The following is a 20,875-nucleotide window of genomic DNA, read 5'->3' as shown; positions in this document are numbered from 1 at the left end:
ATTACACATTAAGTATGAGAAAAACAAGCCACTTGCTTTTGTGGAATAAATAAAAGCCTTGGTGATAGTAACCTGCAGTGACAAGGAAAATATCAGGGAATGCATAAATCAGCAGAAGATTAACAAGAACCCATCTTGTACTTACAGGAGAGAGGAAAAAACATTTTTAACAGCCTTGACCGTTGCCCATTTAGCAATGAATGGCTTTTATGTAATAAAAAACTTTTCATACACTCTGTGTTTAAGTACGTTGATAGATGTTTTTTAGGATTCAGAAAGAGGAATTCATTTTGCTGAAGTCAGTACCACAGTGACAGAGAAGACAAATGGAAAACAGTAAAGACAGTATAAAACCTCTTCTCAGTCCTCACCAACACCACTGCCTGGCATCGAGCCTCTTAGACAGAGCACAAAAACCCTCTCCATTTTCCTCTAAAAAACATCTACTTTAATGGGGGCTTTCAAATAAGTCAAGGCATCAGATCAAAGTGTGCTATGAAATCTGGTCAGCCAGCTAGTAATACTGAAATGGATCTGTGTGCAGATCAGTAAACAATAAAAAAAAAAAAAAAAAGAGTCAAGTAGGAAGCCAAGGCCCCCTTTAATGTGCACTCAACATGTTTGAGTCTGACCTCGAAAAATACGCTTACCCACTACCGCTCGTAGGTGGGCCTTTAGCCCTCAGAATTCCTTGAAATAAACAGGGAGGAAGCGAAGAGGAGGAATGGAAGGCCAGCGCTTTTTCAGGTAGGGAAAAGAGCCAAACCGCCTTGCTGCCACTGCGACACATTTTTCTCGTGTCCTGCAGCTACCATTCTTCCTTCCATTTCCTCCCTCGCCTCCTCCTTCTCTTCCCCTTGCCTACATCTACTCATACCATCCTCTCCTCTAGCATTAAGTCACCAAACTCATATTTTTTGCCTTTTGCCTTCACTCCCCTCCCTATGTAGTTTCTCATCTCCTCCATCCACTTCCTTCTGTGGCATTTATCCACCTAAATCTCTTTTGTTACCCTTCCTCTTCAGTTCTGCTAATCTCTTTTTCCTGGCCTTCTTTTGTATATAGATATATTCCCTCTCTTTTGTCTCACCATCTTTTTTTTTATTTTTTTAAATATAATCTTTCCTTTGTATCTATATTTCCTTTAGCCATACTTACCACTTACTCTCTCCCCTTCCTAACAATCAGGACACAGCTTATTACTTAACTGTGTTTTATTCTTCCCCACTCTTTCTGCACACATAAACACGACACTTGAAGCATGTCAGAATACACCTGCTATAACACAGAAGACAAGTTCAGTGTAGCCACTTTTGTACCTGTGAGCTGTTCAAAGTAATCTGCTTCATGTTACTGCAACAAGAGAAACGATGTCTGACTGTGACCTCTAACTAGTATTGAGACTTTAGCATAACACGCTTCCCCAGTTATGACAAAGTGCTTTTACATTTTTAAAACATTCACAGCACGCAGAGACTTGCTTTAATTTTGTATTCTCCTGCTACATCCCTGCACTCATCCTTCTTCTCAATATGTCTTCCCGTTTTTCTTTCTGTCTCCACATATTAATTTATTAAGCTTTCTATCAGCAAAAACAACCACAGTTAAGTCTAGAATCCTTCCCTCAATCTATTCTTCCTCTCTGCCCTTCTTTCATTTTCTTCTTCTGCCACCTACCTTGCTTTTATGCTCCATTATGAGTTTGCTTTTTTTTTTTTTTACCTCTCATCTTTTAATCTCCCTATCCTACTTCTTTTACCCTCTCACATCCTCCTTGTCATATTTATTCATTGTCTGCTGTCTCCTCTGCTTTCTTCTCATCTTTCTTTACCTCCATCTCACCTCCATTTTCCTCCCTGTTTTAATCCCCAATGCTCCACTTTTTTCAGTTGTTAGTTCAGATTTGTTCCCCTTCTGTAAATTCACTCTTCACTAATCATTCTCCCTCCACTTCTTTCTGCTCAAGCCGACTGTCCTGCACCAGCTTCCATCTCCTCCGTCAGCTTGCTTTCCATTGCTGTTCACCCCCCCGAATCGTTTTAACTCATCCAGGCTCACATGTTGATTCTCATTTCTCAACTGACTTACTCCCTTTCTATTTCTTTGTTCTCTCCCTTCTAATCCAAAACCACTCAAAGTGCAAATGGCCACCTTTTTAAAAGTACCCAACCATCTCTTTAATCTTCCTCTCCATTCCTAATCTATTTCTCATCTATGCATTTCTGCCTCAGCTTCATTTCTATTTTTGGGATTTTTCTGATCTCATCTCCAGTCAGTAAATCTCTGTCTTCCTCTCTCTCAGTTCTTCTTCTATTTGTTTTGTTTTTTTCTTCTCAGCATTATTAAGCTGCCCTTTTTTGGCCTCACTTCCCTCTCCATTTTATCTGTCTTTACAGTAAACGCAATGCTGTTTATGCATGTGTGCATGCAAAGTTTGTAAAAGGAAAAAGCCGTAAAACACAAAGTTTAGGCAGTAGTCACAGGAACCTTAGTAATATCAAGTTATTACTGTGTAACGTGATTCTGTACGTCTAGATGTCATCTGAGTGACGTCTTCCTCCAAGTGACGAAATGTTTCTCCCACTGAAAACGGGGATTACTGTGCAACAATCAACATATCATTAGCAAACTGAGTGCATGCTGAGTGCACACATGACATAGGTTTTAGGTTTTTGATCACTCTAGTAAACAATATATATAATTTAGTTGATTAATTAGCAACGTCTTGTATAATTAACTGTTTTTTAAGCACAAAATGTCCAAGTGGCTCAGCACTTAATGGTTTTTCTACTGTTACTTGTCACTCAAAGTGCTCTTTACACTATAAACCACATTCATCCATCCACACAATGCTTTATTCTTGGCATTAAATTACCTCCATTACACACTAATGGAGGTAATTTGAGGATCCGTATCTTGACCAGAGACACTTTCACACAGAAACTAGAGGTGCTGTAATTGAACCACTGGCCTTATGATCTGCTAACTACCCGCTCTACCCCCTAATCCACAGATGCCCCCCTTGAATTATCTGTGTGTGTGATTTTTTTTTTAAATATGAAAAATAACAGTTTCCCTGGATGAAGCACCTTAAGTCATATTTCAGTTTAACACAATCTGCTATTACAGAAAGAATTCTACACCACAACAATAACAACATTTTATATGCTCTTGAGACAAAGAAAATAAAATCTCTGACCACTCCTCCTCCTCCGTCCCATTTCTAGGCTTCTAATATCTTACTTGTAATGCATCACATCTTTCAGAAACAATCCATCAATACACATATGTGTATATACCCCCAGTACTCTATTTTATTTTATGATGAAAGTAATATCTGGACTCCAGAGCTGAACCAAATGTCATGGTAATAAATACACACACACACACACACACACACACACACACACACACACACACACACACACACACAGAAACAAAAAACCCCTGCCTTTTAAATATGAGATTATTCATTTGTGATGTGGCTGATACTTTGGTGTGTCATCTTACATTACCAGCGCTCATAGTGCTGAGAGTTACAGAGTTTGGCCATGTGACAGTTATAAGAGATCACAACAGGAAAATGATTAAAAAGTTGATTATTATGAATAAGTTGAAAAAATTAGAAAAGGCGATGCCGAAAAAAATTCTCTCAGATCTGCCAATTTAGGAAACATGTAACTGAGCAAAGAATATGCATGCATCACTCTTGGTTAGCATATTGACTGCATCTGTTCAGAGCACAATGGTTGCTGGTGCAAGTTTATTAACTGTGGCTACTGTATTCTTCCTTAACAGCTGTAGCCCGCCATGATGGATAAAACATAACAGCTGAAAGTGCAAACAAACACTCCCTTGGTTTTGTTCCTGACTGTTCTATTAAAATATTATGTAAATTACATAAAGACTAAAGTCGCCATTACCTTTTTTCTTATTATTTATTCATTCCAAAAGACCTATTGTCACTGATTTTCAGTCCAGTACCTGTGTAAACCTCAGCCTTTTCTCGCTGTTTCCCATCCTTATGAGCGGCATCTTAGCCATAGATAGATTAATAGCTGAGAGACTGTTTTATTAAGCATATCTTTCACAGATTCAGATAAAAAAAATGGGGAAAATTAGACAACAGACTGCTGCTAGCAAATTGTAGAAAGTTACTATTTAAAACCGGTTCTTTGCCAAGTTGACTGTTATGTGTAGACACAACACTGATTCATCCCTTGAGTTAGGTACCTGTCTTATACTCGAATGATTCATAGGTCAGTGTTAAGTGGCTTAGCGAACCAAAAATAATCGGGGGGTGGCTGTAGCTCAGGAGGTAGGTGGTTCGATCCCTGGCTGTTCAAGTCTGCATGCCAAATATCCTCGGGCAAGATACTAACCCCAAATTGCTCTCTGATGCAGCCATCGGAGTATGAATCTTAGATAGAAAGCACTTGCATGGAAAAAGTGTTTGTGTGAATGAGGCAAGTTGTGTAAAGCTCAGAAAGAGTAGCTAAGAGCTACATAAGAACCAGTCCATTTACCAGGTAAAAGGGCTAAACTGAAAATGAGTGAAAAAGAAGCCTAAAGAAACACTTTGAATGACCTTCAGAAAGCCTGGAGAACTACTGCTCAAGACTGCTAAAAATTATAAGACAATCTGGCTCCTTCCTAATTTAAAGAACACAGTAGTTGCTCATAACCTTTGGACTGTATTGTATATATGGAGCACAAATTGAGAGTTCTGGTTCCAGAGAAAACTATAAGCCAAATCACCTGAAAACATGTAAGTAATAGCTTTGCCATCTGGAGAATGTGACCTGCATATTTAACAAAGCAGACTTCCAGATTTGGCTCTCAGATTATTGAAGGTGCATCCCCTGCCCTGTTTTCCACCCACCCCCCGTCCTCAGCTGAATCTTTCAATATGCGGGACAGCACAGCGACAGCATTTATGTGTTCTCAGATTTATGAGGTAAAACCAAAATTCTCTCACAGAAACTGAACGAAAGATGGAGCAGTGGGCGACTGGCACTCAAGGTCTATTCCCATGGGACCGTGTGTAGTAGCGTATGCCCATGAGTGTGTGTGTGTTTTGTGTGTAGCAAAATCACATTAGCGAGTGAGTGAATGAAGCTAATATCAGCAGAGTGCCTTCTCTGTGCTGTCACACACAAATACAAAAACAGAAGGGTAAGAGAAAACACACACCGTTTGCTTTAGTTTCTGAAAAAGAAGCAACAACGCAGTATGGCTAATGTGATTGGCAGAGTCCCTCCTCCTGTTACCCGTTTCATTACCATCACGGCCATGAAGAAAAGAGAGAGAATGGGAAAGAAAAACTGTAAATATTAAAACAAAAGGGGCTTTATGGAGTAAGTAATAGTCAGCTAAAATTTTGTGTTGTGTGAAATTGTTTCTGAGGTGAAGTCATTAATGATGTAAATGTCATCATTCATCATATCAATAACTTATCTGATGTCTATCATGGGTAGAGATTCACATGTGTGAATTTAAAAATCCTATGTCACCTTCTTCTCAAGTTATCCCATTCATATGAATTGTTTTAAAAGACCTTGACCTCTGTTCTTAAGGTCAAGGGCACTGAGATTCAAACTTGTCTGAGATTTTTAGTAGTATGGTATCAGTTTGAAACTCCTACATTACTTTGTTCTTGAGTTATTTCACTCATAAACTTGGATGTCCATGTTGCCACGGGTGATGACAATACCCGGTCAGCCTGTTACAGTTGAGGGGTAATAAAAAGGGTTGCTGTACATCATCTGGCGGGTAAATATCACTTGCGGACCACAGTGCAAGACTGATTGAGGTGTTAGTTATGTTTACAGTTTGTTTTGATGATTTTTTTGTGACACAATGGCGCATCGACATTATCTCAGTAGATTCTCATCTGACTAGCTAAGCATAAACATCACAACAACATGACCCAATCAGTAACCTAATTTTATGGGTCAAAGACACTTATTTGCCTTCTAGCAACCCAAGCATCAAACCACAAGCTCAAAGAGAGTGAAATAGACCTGCAGAGGAGCCCAATGGGATGAAAATAAAACACAGTACTTTACAAAACAGTGGAAATCTGGACTGATCTGACATAGACCTGTCAGCCAAAGACACTAAGTTTTATATCAGATCATACTTAGAGCAGTCTAATGGTAAAAAAAAAAAAAAATACAAAATTTTAGGGCAAAAACATTTATTTAATGGAAAACAGTACACTATGCCAAGTTACAGGGGTTTAGGTTCCAAGATAGAAGTCTAAAATTACTCATGGTTGAACCTCAAATAAAGAGAATTACCCTGCAAATATTGGGCATGCCATAAACAGTGTCAGGTTTGTTTTTCACAGCAATCTGTTTTATTTTGACCCACAGAGCCTTAGAAAATGATAGTATACTGAGGATGCTGTTCTGTTTTCAATATTGTTAGTTAAAGTCCAAAATGAAGTCAATGTGTAAAGAGAATAATTTAAAAGCCACGAAGCATTATTCATTGAAATTAGAGATGCCACTTTCTATTTTTACATGACTTTAATCAAACCTCCCCAGTATTGTTTTTGAAGGGCGCATTTACTTTATTCCTTGACGATCGGTTTCTTGTATTTCAGTGTTGTGTCATCATGCAGTCTTTAGTTGATATTTATGTGATCATCACACAAGCTCGCTCTCTTACACAAATGCACACAAAGGTCTAGTACCCATGAAGCTTATTCAGTCCATTAAAAGTATATTATTTTATGAAAGTTTTTTTTTTATTCCATTTGCAAATGACAAATGACACTCAATTAATTTGCAAAAGTAAAGTAATTATCACATTAAGCTACAGAATTTGATGGCACTGCAATTTTTTTATGAATATGTTTGCACGTGCTTGCTGTGTGAGTGTTCCTGAGTGGAGTACCAGTGGAAATAGACAAAAACCTAAATATTTTTACCAGGCTTAGTTCATTCACTGAAGGTCAGTAATCAAATGAATAGTTCGGTCTGATAGAGCAGAAGACAAGAAAATCCTAATCAAATAGGCAGACAGGTGTATACTAGGGAACAATTTGAAACAGGTAGGAACAAAAAATACAGAAGAGAAATAAAAACCTAAACAAGATAAAACTGCGAACATAAAGAATGACTGCAAAGCCTGATTATGTGGAGATAAAAGAAGAACAAAGACAAGTGAGGAAATATGTGAGAAATAAGAAAGTTAGAGGGAAACTGAAAGAACAAAGAGAGAAATTACAAACTTAAAACATAAAACAATTAAAAAAAATAATCTTAATGATCAGAATGTGAGACACGACACGAGTTTAACACATTAAATTTAAATAACCTTTAAATAACCTTTTTTGATAAAATAAAGTGAAGACAGTACATCACATTTTTGTGATATTTATTTCTACTATTTTGAACCTAGAACATTTATCAAGGTTTAAAGTTGAAAATATATTTAGAATAGATTAGAATAGAATAGAATTCAACTTTATTGTCATTGCACATGCACAGGTACAGGGCAACGAAATGCAGTTTGCATCCATCCAGAAGTGCTTTAGTGATATAGATATATTACAATATATATTAGCAATAGTATAGATATGTAAGTATATTACAGGATGGGTCTATTATGGTATGTTATAATGTACACGGTATGAAGTATGTTGTGAATATTCTATAACTAAGTATGTAGGCTGTAGTGAGTACAAACTATGTACAGGCTATGAACAGGATATAAATATGAAAAACTATACAGAATATGAAATAAATAACTTTACAGAATCTGAGATATACAGCTATACAGAAATGGGAACTATGCAAGTTGTAAACAGTTGTAGGGTTAAAAATTATCGAATGTACAGAATGATTATTTACAGAGCTATACAGTAGTGCAGTTAAGATAAGTGAGACATGTGGATAATTTCTACAGAGGCTGTATAAAGTGCTAGTGGTTGTGAGTGGTGGTTCAGTCCATGTTATTATTGTGTGTTTGAGGGTACAGTTGTCCATTGTGGGTGTGTGTATGTTCAGTCCATGTGTTAACGTGGGTCAGGAGGCGGAGTTCAGGAGTCTGACAGCTGTGGGGAAGAAGCTGTTCCGGTACCTGGTGATCTTAGTCCGGAGGCTCCTGTAGCGCCTCCCAGAGGGCAGGAGGGTGAAGAGTCCATGTGATGGGTGGCTGGGGTCTCTGATGATTTTTCCAGCCCTTTTCAGACACCGCTTCCTGTAGATGTCTTTTATGGCAGGAAGTGGTGCTCCGGCGATGCGCTGGGCAGTTTTCACGACCCTCTGCAACGCCTTCCGGTCCGAGGCAGAGCAGTTCCCGTACCAGACTGTTATACAGTTGGTCAGGATGCTCTCGATGGTGCAACGATAGAAGTTCACCAGGATGTCTGAGGACAGGTGGTTCTTCCTCAGAGTCCTCAAGAAGAAGAGGCGCTGGTGAGCCTTCTTGACCAGCTTGGAGCAGTTGGTCGTCCAGGTGAGATCCTCGGAGATGTTTTTGCATTTGCATTTTAATTAACAGTAGTGACAGTATATCATGTTTTTTAAATAATGTATTTCTGTTGATATATTTTTATTGGATATTCTGATTTTTTCTAAGGAAATCTGAACACTGTCATGCTTTGCTCTGCATTTTGCTGCTCTTTTAATGAGATAAACCTGAGGAAAATCTCCAAAATGCAGCTCAGTACAATAAAATAATGTATATAAACTGACAGATTACAATAAATTCAATGTTTAATTACAAAAAATAAAAATATTAACAAAACTGAACATACTGATCCATTATTAAGAACTCTAATGATTTGCCGTTACAAGCTTTTTATCATGTTTTTTTTTTTTTGTATTTGAGAGGCATTTGCAAATTTGTAATTTTAGTGTACAGAAAGTTATTGTTAAACTTACGTTTTTGAACACTAGAGATAAAAATGTATGATTTGCTGTTGTGACTTAAAAGAACAAATTACAAAGCTATTTTGGAAAAATGAATGACCTTATCAACTAAATAACAAAATCAGCCTCTTCTGCTAAAAGTAAAAGCAAAACTAAACAAAACAAAAATATATCCCCCCCCCCACCTTTTTCACCTTCATTCCCCACTCCTCCACTTCTTGTCTAGTAGATTTATTTCTTTTACTAGTGTTCAAAGTTCAGGGTCTGTGGTGAGTGATTGATTAGCAACACTTGCCTTTGTGACACACACACAGCCATTTTTCAGGTTAGAGTACATGTGGTCAATAGTTGCTGGCGTGTCTTGTAAATCAGTCATCCTCTACCCGCCCCGAACTGTGTATGCATTTTGGTGTACCCATTTGATTGTGTATTAGCAGGTTGCATATGCAAGCCAATAAAATTAGCCTCATATAAGTAAGTTCACACATGGACAACCACATACACAAAAGCACATAGTAAAGTCCCCCCTGGTCAGGTTACGTTTCACCGTTTCCATTCATCACAAAGAGAAAGTGAAGAGAAAGGATGCAGTGAAAGAGAGTAGTCAGCATACAGAAAGGTGTCCTCTGAGTTAATCTGCAAACCCGTGAATAAAAATAATAAACCTTGTTAACCTTTTCCAACAAACAAGGACTTCCTGTTCAATATTTTGACAACTTCTCTTTTAAAGCAAACTTTAAACTGACTTAGCATTTGCCAGTAGTCTAATATTAACCAAAGGTCACTGTTAAAATTTTAATGACATTGCAGTACAAACCTGAATCACTGAATGAAGAAAGCTTTGGCTAATTGCTATTTGCAAATACACGCATTGCTTTGTACAAAAAACATTCATTTATTTTCTCCTCTGTTTTCCTTGTGTGACATCCTAGACAATAATTACATAACTAAACCGAACATGGCTCCTTCACAGGGTTCACAGGGTAGTTCTAGACCTCAGGCTGTACGGCACTGTACAGCCTGAGGTCTAGTCCATGTTCATGCTCTCTAATAAACATCACTTAAAGCTAAAAACAGGCAGAAACCTGCATGTACAGTCTCTCTTTTTTATCTTCTCTCATGCCACCTCCATGTGTCTGCTCATGCGTATCTCATCACATCTGTGAGACTCTCTTTGTCACATTTATTGGCATCCAGCAGTGCAAACATTCACTCTTTCCATTCTCTTCCAGCATTGCAGTGATGTCCTGGGATGATAAATCCTTTTGTGTTGCAGAGGCAGGGGGTTCTCGTCTTTGGAGGTGACAGGGGCCATCAGCGCTCTGTGTGCACCCCCAAGGAAAGACACTCTGACTGGGGTTGAATAGTGGATTAACCTTCCTGTCAGCGCCGGAGGTTCCTAGACAAACATGCTGAGACTCACACTGATAATAATTGTGAAGTGGAAATCTGCTTCCTCTAGCTGTTTAATAATTTTTTATTTTTTTTATGAGCGTCAGTATTTCGTGCATGTTGAGTGTAGAATGGCTGGCTAATAATTAGAATTTCATAACAGCATTGCAACATATTAAACTTAAACTTATTCTTGTTGGCTTTGTGTTCTTACATCTCCAAATTGATTTAACTGGAAGGGCACTCCGAGTGCAATCTTCTGCCAAGGCCAATGCCCTATCACAATTTTAAGAAAAGTGATCTGCACTTTTTTTTTGTTCTTCTTTTGCACGTTTCACCTCTCCAGCAAGTTTAATCAAATTCACACTGGCAGTTTTTGCATAAACTTGCCAACAGACAAACAGAAATAACTACAGAGAAAGGGGGAAATGAAAAACATTTTGCTTACATAATTTAAGGCTCTGTTTAAGAACTGCTTTTAGAAATAATGCCAGTAGAGTACTGTCGTGATACAATAGATAACATATGCAAAGGATATTCACTTGCCACCTTCATACTAAGCAGCAAGAAGAAGGGCTTTTAAAGAGGAATTGCTTACAATTACTTACACTTAAAAGTCTTAGTTTCCCTCACGAGTCCTTTCCCTAACAGTAACCAGCATCCTTGCAGTGTTACAAAGTTTCAAAGGAGATGCTGCTTCCACTATTAAATGATAAAGCTCCACCCACCACACACACTTCTCACCTCCTCTCACACACAAATATTTCCTCTGTTTGCCTCATTCTTTCTCTTTTTCAGACAGCTAGACAGATAGTGAGTGCTGCCCCCGTGAGCTAAAGCTTGTTTAGGCTGCTGGCTACACCATCGCTTACCATTAAACCTGACTCGCATACACAGAAAAGGGCAAACAAACACATGAATGCATATAATGGAAGGGGCACACATTAACACACACACACAAAGAGTTTGTGTGCTTGCAAATGCATACACCTGTATTTTGTAGATAGGTAGAGACAGATTGCAGGTGTCTGCTGGCATTTAAAGGGGAGGTGTCATGACTGACAGCACCTTAAAGGGACAGTCGTTAGAGAGATATATGGATGGAGGGAGACAAAAAGGAAAGACGGGATGAGATGGGATGTGAGAGAGAGAGAGAGAGGGAATGTAGAAGAAGAAATATGACGGCAGAGGAAACACGTGTACATAACATTCTTCAGTGGACTCGTAAATTCATTTCCACTAACTTTAAAGCATAACCAGTAAAGCTAGTCCTAACGTTAACCTAAATATAAACTTAGGCTGAATCTTTTTACTACAGTAACCTAACATAACATTAGGAGTAAAAGTGGTAATTAACATCTTCAATCACTTTGATGTTGTTTTGCTGCCTTGATGCCATCGAGCTGTTTTTTTCAGTAAGTCTACTCCACTCCAATCCCACATCTTGTAGAGACAGATGGAATAGTGTGATGGCTTCCTTCTTCTGCTATGCAGCCTTAGTGAGTTTGATAAGGTGTAGTATGTAAACCACCTCCCAGTCAAGTTCTGGCAGCATCGGTCTTCCAACCCACTGCTGCACTGATGTCTATAATGGGACAGGAGAGTCATGGGAAAGGCAAGGCAAGGCAAGGCAAGGCAAGTTTATTTGTATAGCACAATTCAACAACAAGGTGATTCAAAGTGCTTTACACTAATGCCTTCACACTAATGGAAAGGTAGCTGAATATCAAAGATACTGTAGTTACTTAGTGTAGGTGCACGTAGGGAAAAACGAGATGGTACAGGGGAGGCTAGGTTGGTTGGTTTCAGAATGAAACACTTAAATTTAGTTCCATTAATGACAAATCTGTAAAATTCCCGATCAGCGACAATATCAGATCATTAGATCACTCGCTGCTAATAGGTAAAATGTAGCTATCTATATTTGTATTTCTATTGCAACTGTTGGGAACGTATGCAGATACTTTTATTCAGTTTTGACAATCATGCCATCCTGTCAGATGAATTAAGATCTCCTCTCGCTCTGCTTTTAAATGCAAAGCTTGTTTACTAACACAATAATTGTGCAGCAATGTGAATCCACAATTCTTAAAATATACTAAACTAAGGAGAGAGTGCAAAAGAGGCATTTCAGCTGGAAATAACTGAGATAATAAAATGTGTTTTTCTTTTTAGTGTTGGATTGTAGAGGCCAGCTTATGGTGATCTTAGCAATTTTTCAGGTTTCACTGCAACAAACAGCCTCGTATTCCTTTGTGTGTGGTCTGTCTGTACTGAGGTGTATAACCTTGTCTGTGGTAATAACTATCTTTTTCACTTGTTGGAGACAACAAAAAGCTACACAACACAGAGTGTCACAAATTCAAACAGTCGACCTACGCAGTGAACAGTGTTGGGAAGGTTACTTTTAAAATGTATTCCATTACAGAATACAGAATACATGCCCCAAAATGTATTCTGTAAAGTATTCCGTTACGTTACTCAATGACAGTAACGTATTCTGAATACTTTGGATTACTTAATATATTATCATGCTTTTTACAACAACGTGAATGTGTGATTTATTACTATTACTGAAGGTCCGCGACTCCGAACTGTAGTAAAGGGACCTCTGACTAATACGGCGGGGTCCCTTTCGGCTCGTAGCCGAAAAATAGCTTTACTTTGTTGTGTGGGTCAACTTTTCTTGCAAGAGACAGAGAGAGGCGTTGAAAGACTGCTCCAACGGAACTTGTTGTTTTCGGAGGAAAACACGAACACGGTGTACAGTCGAGTCTTAATAGCTTACTTACAACTGGGCTTGTCAGGCTCTCTTCTTGGCTGCAGTGGTTATTATTATATTTACATGCTTCCAGCTCCCGTTTTTGCTCGATGACAACTCGTACCTTTCCACTCCCCTTTTTCTCCCTCCTCGCGCTCACAGACACTTAACGTGTATGGCAGTCCATTCTCCCTGCAGCACGGACTACACTGCCCATGATGCTACATTCTTTAGAGCTATGCTTGTAGCATTCTGCCTGTTAGCTTAGCACAACAACAAAAGAACGTAGCTGTCAAACAAAACCCAAACAGTCCTAACCTGCGACAATATGAAACAGGAAAGTACCGCAGTGTATTCCATTTATTTCAACAAAGTAACTGTATTCTGAATACCACCTTTTTAAACGGGAACTGTAACGGAATACAGTTACTCATATTTTGTATTCTAAATACGTAACGGCGGTACATGTATTCCGTTACTCCCCAACACTGGCAGTGGACACACAATAAAAAAATAATAATAAATTAACACACACACTTGGCAAACACTTGGATGTACAGGTGTCTAATGATGAGGGGTTCATTGTTATCGCAGCTTCTTGCCTGAAGGCTTTTGGCCCTTTTTGGTTGATTATAAGAACTTTTATAAAAATTCCAAATTTAAAAAGTGATTTTGTGTGTTTCATTTTTCCAATACATTTTAAATTTAAAGTACTACATAAGGTACCTTGGTTTAAGTATGAGGCCACCGTGCTGGTTTTTCGGATGTCTTTTACTGTAGGCTGTGGCTTTATTCTACTTTTTGAGGTGTCTCAACCACCAAGCACACAATACTGAAGTTTATTCCAGACATACTGAAAAATCATGTTAAAAGTTTACCCTGTGGTTAAATTTCTGTGCTTGTGAGTCCAGAGTGTCAGTGTCAGTATGTAAATATAAATGTATCAGTGGGCTGGCTGCGTTTTTACTGCATTAGTACGACTTGAGCAATAACCTGTAATAGGAGCAACCATTTTTCTCTTTTTAATATATATAGCGTATCAACAAAGGTATTGGGGCTTATCTTTATAATCTTTGAATTCAGGTGCTTTCGGTTAAATTGCAACAGCTGTATAACAGGTAGAGCAAGGAGTGAGGTTGCAAGAATGCTGGGGCACATAGTGCATAAAAATCACCAACACTTTGCTGACTCAATAACAACAGAGATCCAAAACTCCTCTGGCATTAACATCAGCACAAAAACGATGTGTTTAATGGCATGAGTTTCCATGGTTAAGCAGCTCCTGTGGGTGTAATCTGTAGGTGGCCCAGTACTTTCGTCCATATAGTGTACTACTTACAGGGAGTGCAGAATTATTAGGCAAGTTGTATTTTGGAGGAATAATTTTATTATTGAACAACAACCATGTTCTCAATGAACCCAAAAAACTCATTAATATCAAAGCTGAATGTTTTTGGAAGTAGTTTTTAGTTTGTTTTTAGTTTTAGCTATTTTAGGGGGATATCTGTGTGTGCAGGTGACTATTACTGTGCATAATTATTAGGCAACTTAACGAAAAACAAATATATACCCATTTCAATTGTTTATTTTTACCAGTGACACCAATATAAGATCTCCACATTCACAAATATACATTTCTGACATTCAAAAACAAAACAAAAACAAATCAGCGACCAATATAGCCACCTTTCTTTGCAAGGACACTCAAAAGCCTGCCATCCATGGATTCTGTCAGTGTTTTGATCTGTTCACCATCAACATTGCGTGCAGCAGCAACCACAGCCTCCCAGACACTGTTCAGAGAGGTGTACTGTTTTCCCTCCTTGTAAATCTCACATTTGATGATGGACCACAGGTTCTCAATGGGGTTCAGATCAGGTGAACAAGGAGGCCATGTCATTAGTTTTTCTTCTTTTATACCCTTTCTTGCCAGCCACGCTGTGGAGTACTTGGACGCGTCTGATGGAGCATTGTCCTGCATGAAATCATGTTTTTCTTGAAGGATGCAGACTTCTTCCTGTACCACTGCTTGAAGAAGGTGTCTTCCAGAAACTGGCAGTAGGACTGGGAGTTGAGCTTGACTCCATCCTCAACCCGAAAAGGCCCCACAAGCTCATCATTGATGATACCAGCCCAAACCAGTACTCCACCTCCACCTTGCTGGCGTCTGAGTCGGACTGGAGCTCTCTGCCCTTTACCAGTCCAGCCACGGGCCCATCCATCTGGCCCATCAAGACTCACTCTCATTTCATCAGTCCATAAAACCTTAGAAAAACCAGTCTTGAGATATTTCTTGGCCCAGTCTTGACGTTTCAGCTTGTGTGTCTTGTTCAGTGGTGGTCGTCTTTCAGCCTTTCTTACCTTGGCCATGTCTCTGAGTATTGCACACCTTGTGCTTTTGGGCACTCCAGTGATGTTGCAGCTCTGAAATATGGCCAAACTGGTGGCAAGTGGCATCTTGGCAGCTGCACGCTTGACTTTTCTCAGTTCATGGGCAGTTATTTTGCGCCTTGGTTTTTCCACACGCTTCTTGCGACCCTGTTGACTATTTTGAATGAAACGCTTGATTGTTCGATGATCACGCTTCAGAAGCTTTGCAATTTTGAGACTGCTGCATCCCTCTGCAAGATATCTCACTATTTTTGACTTTTCTGAGCCTGTCAAGTCCTTCTTTTGACCCATTTTGCCAAAGGAAAGGACGTTGCCTAATAATTATGCACACCTGATATAGGGTGTTGATGTCATTAGACCACACCCCTTCTCATTACAGAGATGCACATCACCTAATATGCTTAATTGGTAGTAGGCTTTCGAGCCTATACAGCTTGGAGTAAGACAACATGCATGAAGAGGATGCTGTGGACAAAATACTCATTTGCCTAATAATTCTGCACTCCCTGTACAGAAATAGTTGCTTAACTTTATTGTAAAAGTAACAAGGGAAAAAGAAACACTAAATTAGATGCCTAACTTACACAAGACCCATCTAAATCTGCAGGTTGAAGTGCAGAATTGATACAGCAAACCCTTGAGTGCAATGTTAAATTTCACATATCAACAGTGTTGGGGAGTAACGGAATACATGTACCGCCGTTACGTATTTAGAATACAAAATATGAGTAACTGTATTCCGTTACAGTTACCGTTTAAAAAGGTGGTATTCAGAATACAGTTACTTTGTTGAAATAAATGGAATACACTGGGGTACTTTCCTGTTTCATATTGTCGCAGGTTAGGACTGTTTGGGTTTTGTTTGACAGCTACGTTCTTTTGTTCCAGGCGGCAGCGTTACGGTTGCCATGGTTACAGGGCGACGCTCTCTCTCTCTGCGACTGTGTGTTTCCTGGGTGAGAGAGCGCCTTTTCGTTGTTGTTGTTGTTGTTGTGCTAAGCTAACAGGCAGAATGCTACAAGCATAGCTCTAAAGAATGTAGCATCATGTTCAGTGTAGTCCGTGCTGCTGGGAGAATGGACTGCCATACACGTTATGTGTCTGTGAGCGCTAGGAGGGAGAAAAAGGGGAGTGGAAAGGTACGAGCAGTCATCGAGCAAAAACGGGAGCTGGAAGCATGTAAATATAATAATAACCACTGCAGCCAAGAAGAGTGCCTGACGAGCCCAGTTGTAAGTAAGCTATTAAGACTCGACTGTACACTGTGTTCGTGTTTTCCTCCGAAAACAACAAGTTCCGTTGGAGCAGCCTTTCAACGCCTCTCTCTGTCTGTCGCAAGAAAAGTTGACCCACACAACAAAGTAGAGCTATTTTTCGGCTACCAGCCGACAGGGACCCCGCCGTATTATGCTGGGCTTACACTGTGCGATTTTTTCAGTCGCGCGATTCAGCTCCTGCTCAAACTGTACGATTGACTCGCAGGGGTTAGAAGTTCATAGGTCACGATGCAGGGTCTCACACTATACGGCCCGATGCTCTGATGCGACCTGAGTGCTCACACTGTGCGTCCATAAAAATGAAGGTTATAACAGAAATTCTGTCGCTCGCTCTCCCTCTCCGTCTTTCACTCACACACCACCACCATCAACTTTGCTAAATTGCTAATGAAAAACATTGGTCAGGCAGCTGTGATTGAGCAGCAGTGTCGATCCAACTATTTTCACGGTTGTTGTGGTCGTGATAATTTTGTGAGGCCACATCGAAAGGGCTCGGATGGTTCTACAGGTTGTGCCTCCATCGCTTGTGTCCAGATCACACGCTGCACTGCCGTGCTACGCCGTCTTTTTCGCTGACATTTGTGTTTGCGCGTGCGCAGTGTGGCAAACTGCGGTGACACCCTCACGACCAAGCGATTGATGATCGGGAGCTGGTCGTGAGGTGTCAATCGCTTCTCGTTACCCCACGTATACTACACGATGCACGACGCACGATGAAGGCCAAAATCGGGCCGATCGCCAAAACGATCGCACGACTCAAAAATCGGCTCAAAATGGGCCAAAAATCGCACAGTGTGAGCCCAGCATTAGTCAGAGGTCCCTTTACTACAGTTCGGAGTCGCGGACCTTCAGTAATAGTAATAAATCACACAGCAATAGTACATTCACGTTGTTGTAAAAAGCATGATAATATTGTAGCGGGTCAGGGCTGTTCGGGGTTCTGCTTGTACAGTTATGTTTTGTGTATGTTGCCATGGTGACGGGTGACGCCCTCTCGCTGCGACGGTGTGTCCTTCCGGGGTCAGAGGGCGCCCTATGTGTGTTGTGGTTGCCGCGCTGAGCAGTTAGCTAGTGGCAGTGTGTTCTTCTGCAAATGTAATAAACGGCTGTGCTCCCTGGCTAGCTCACGGGAAGCAAGACCAAACGATACCTCCGTCTCCTCCTTGTCTGAACTCGCCACAATATATTAAGTAATCCAAAGTATTCAGAATACGTTACTGTCATTGAGTAACGTAACGGAATAGGTTACAGAATACATTTTGGGGCATGTATTCTGTATTCTGTAATGGAATACATTTTAAAAGTAACCTTCCCAACACTGCATATCAACAACTTGGCTCAACTTCTTGCTCAGCTCCCACCTACTTGTGACAGATGGCTCATCAGTTAGTTTTAATATCCAAATGCACTTTCTTTTTCGAAAGGATTGTGAATCAGAAAATGTAACTTCTGTCCATAAAAATCCCCCTTGGCTGCTCTAAACCGCATAGTCTCATTAGTTTTGGTAGAGTTTTGGACAAGTACAAATATTGCTGTTACAGGGCTGAATAAATTCATTAAGATTTACAGCATATATGTGGGCATGGGTATAATCTATTAAACATAAAATGTGAATAAAAGCATTTGCATTCAGTGTAGCATGCTAAATAAATGAGACTGTTTATTTAATTTATCCTAACAAAAGTGGAATAGGTATCTGGCGCAAAGCCAGTGAAAGTCTTCAGGTCCTGTGCAGACCATGACATCAATAGCAATGGGCCAACCAGAGTCTGTGACTTTAATTCACAGCAGTGTGAAAATAAATAGCGTTCTTCAGTCAAAATAGCAATTTTAAGAATCCACAATAAAATGACTTTAGCCTTCGATGGAAATTGAAATAGACATCGAGAGCATATGTCTTCAGGGTTGACGGTGTGAATGTGTTTGTGTGTCTCTGATTGTGTCAGTTTAATGTTTAGCTTTTTGTGTTAGTTTGAGCCCCAGGACTCAGGCCATACTCAGTCATTTCATTTCAATGCCTAATAACATGAGGCAAGTACAGAACAGCACTGCATACTAATGAATCAAACACACACACACACACACACACACACACACACACACACACACACACACACACACACACACACACACACACACACACACACACCCTATTAAAGGGCCTGTTGGCACAAACATTATTTTAAGGGTTGGGAATAACAATGGTCATTATAGAGTGGAAGGACATCTTACACACATGGACATGCATGCGCACACACAAACGTTGTAGATATATATAAAATTCTCATGGCCTAGTGAGGATACATAGTCTATAATAAGTCAGGTGACAGACAGTGATTAATTGATACATCAACACTGTGTGTGTTCACGTGTGTGTGTGTGTTAAGGTCAGTACATGGTCTTTTAATTGAATTCTTGTATTTCTGTCTGAAGGATAATGGAGAGCGCAGCAGAGCAGACAGAAAAGCATTGTTCTCAGCCTTTCAGTGTCTGGGCGTTTATGTATCCTTATATCTGCCCGTCTCTGATCTATTCTGCAATCCCCTCTCTGGGGTGGAGATTGAAATTATTACCAGAACATTACTTGTAAGCTTTAAACATGTCCTACTGCATGTCCATGTATGCATACAAGCAGTTACCCAAACAACTAAATGAAATGTCAAACTGGTTTCAGTGCATATAGTGTTGACTGGAAATGTCAAATTCATTTTGCATTGTAAGCCACATAAGCCACTTTTCCATTAGTACCTACTCAGATCGACTCGCCACGGATCGCCATAGCTCAACTCGGATCGACTGGTTTTTCATTACAACCCAGTACTACCTTGTATGCGTGCTTGTCATCATAGCAATGCATCTGCGCGTCCCATGACATAATTAATATGCAACAGGAACGCTATACAGCAAAGGTGGACATCAAAGCAACAATACACCAGCTGTTCGATCTGTGGCTTTTGGCCTGATTCGGGAAATAAAAACGGTGGTTTAGATTTTCGTGAATGAGAGGCTCCCATGACTCATTGAGTGACTCTATTGACCAGCCAATTGGTGGCCTGCAGTCTGATGACATCACATTTTAGTACCTGCTTCTATCCCTTGGAACCCCGGGCAAGTAGGTACTAAAAAAGTATCCAGTACCAGGTACTATTACCAAATGGAAAACCCTAAAAGGCTGTGGCGAAAGGGGCTTTATAGCCCATTTTGATCTTATGTGAGCAGAACCAGTGAAACTCCCCTTTCTGTCAGAGTAAAGAAATTTAAACACACATTTAATATCTGAGATATAATATAAAACAAGACAAGTGCAATTTCAACACTATATATTAGTTTTTCTGTATGATAAAGAATTGCTGCTGTAACAAATGAAGGACAACCAAAGAGTGAGAGAGATGCTCAAAGAATAACCGTGACTCTCTGGGAACAAATTCTAAGAAATAAATGTATAAAATTATAGAATTTCTTGTAGCTCATTGCCCAGATTTTTTTTCTTTAACTGTTTCTATGACAGATAATAAAAGAGAGAATAGCTTTTATGTCATTTCTTTGTTAACTACTTAATTATTTTTGTGTAGAATGAATGGCCATGGGGAGGTCAGCAATTATTAATATCTATGTTTTCCAATTCCTTTGAGTTTTATATATGTTAATGTTAATATTAATATATTAATATTTTAATATATGTTAATTTCGCAATTCCCTTGCAAATGCAATGTTACGTTATCCATTTGTGTTTTACTCCAGGATCAAACAGATAAATTAACTGTACATGTCGGTGCCATACATGAGTGAAGCAAAAAAGGAAGCAGGCCTGGCAAAAAAAATGCTCATATGGGTTTTTGCTGACAAAGAATAACTGATGAAACACTGATAACTTCAAATTAAAAGGAAAGTGTACCCAGGTGGTGCAGTTTCACAAGTATTCTGTTAAATCAAATTAAAAAGATACTGTACATGTAGCTTTAGGGACCAGGCAACCATGGACAATGTCTGCTTATTGATGTATAGAAAAATCACCACATTTATGAAATGGTCAGTCTGAGACACTTAGACACCCCAAGGAAAGAAGTAATGAATCTCTTTGGGAAAAAAAAAAGATGATTGATTTTCCTTTGTATGCGTTTTGCTTTTGCTTGAGTTCACTATTGATTATTATGTCACATCATAAAGAT

At 39.5% G+C, this 20,875-nt stretch overlaps 1 protein-coding gene across 1 annotated transcript in view; it reads right to left on the bottom strand.

The window, feature by feature from the left end:
- The window catches only part of csmd1a (CUB and Sushi multiple domains 1a), a 125,624-nt gene that overhangs the window by 88,935 nt on the left and 15,814 nt on the right, over positions 1 to 20,875 (bottom strand). The window lies entirely within an intron of this gene.

The sequence above is a fragment of the Astatotilapia calliptera genome, chromosome 22 (assembly GCF_964374335.1).
Source record: "Astatotilapia calliptera chromosome 22, fAstCal68.1, whole genome shotgun sequence".
Taxonomy (NCBI): domain Eukaryota; kingdom Metazoa; phylum Chordata; class Actinopteri; order Cichliformes; family Cichlidae; genus Astatotilapia; species Astatotilapia calliptera.
This window is presented reverse-complemented; position numbering and strand designations above follow the sequence as displayed.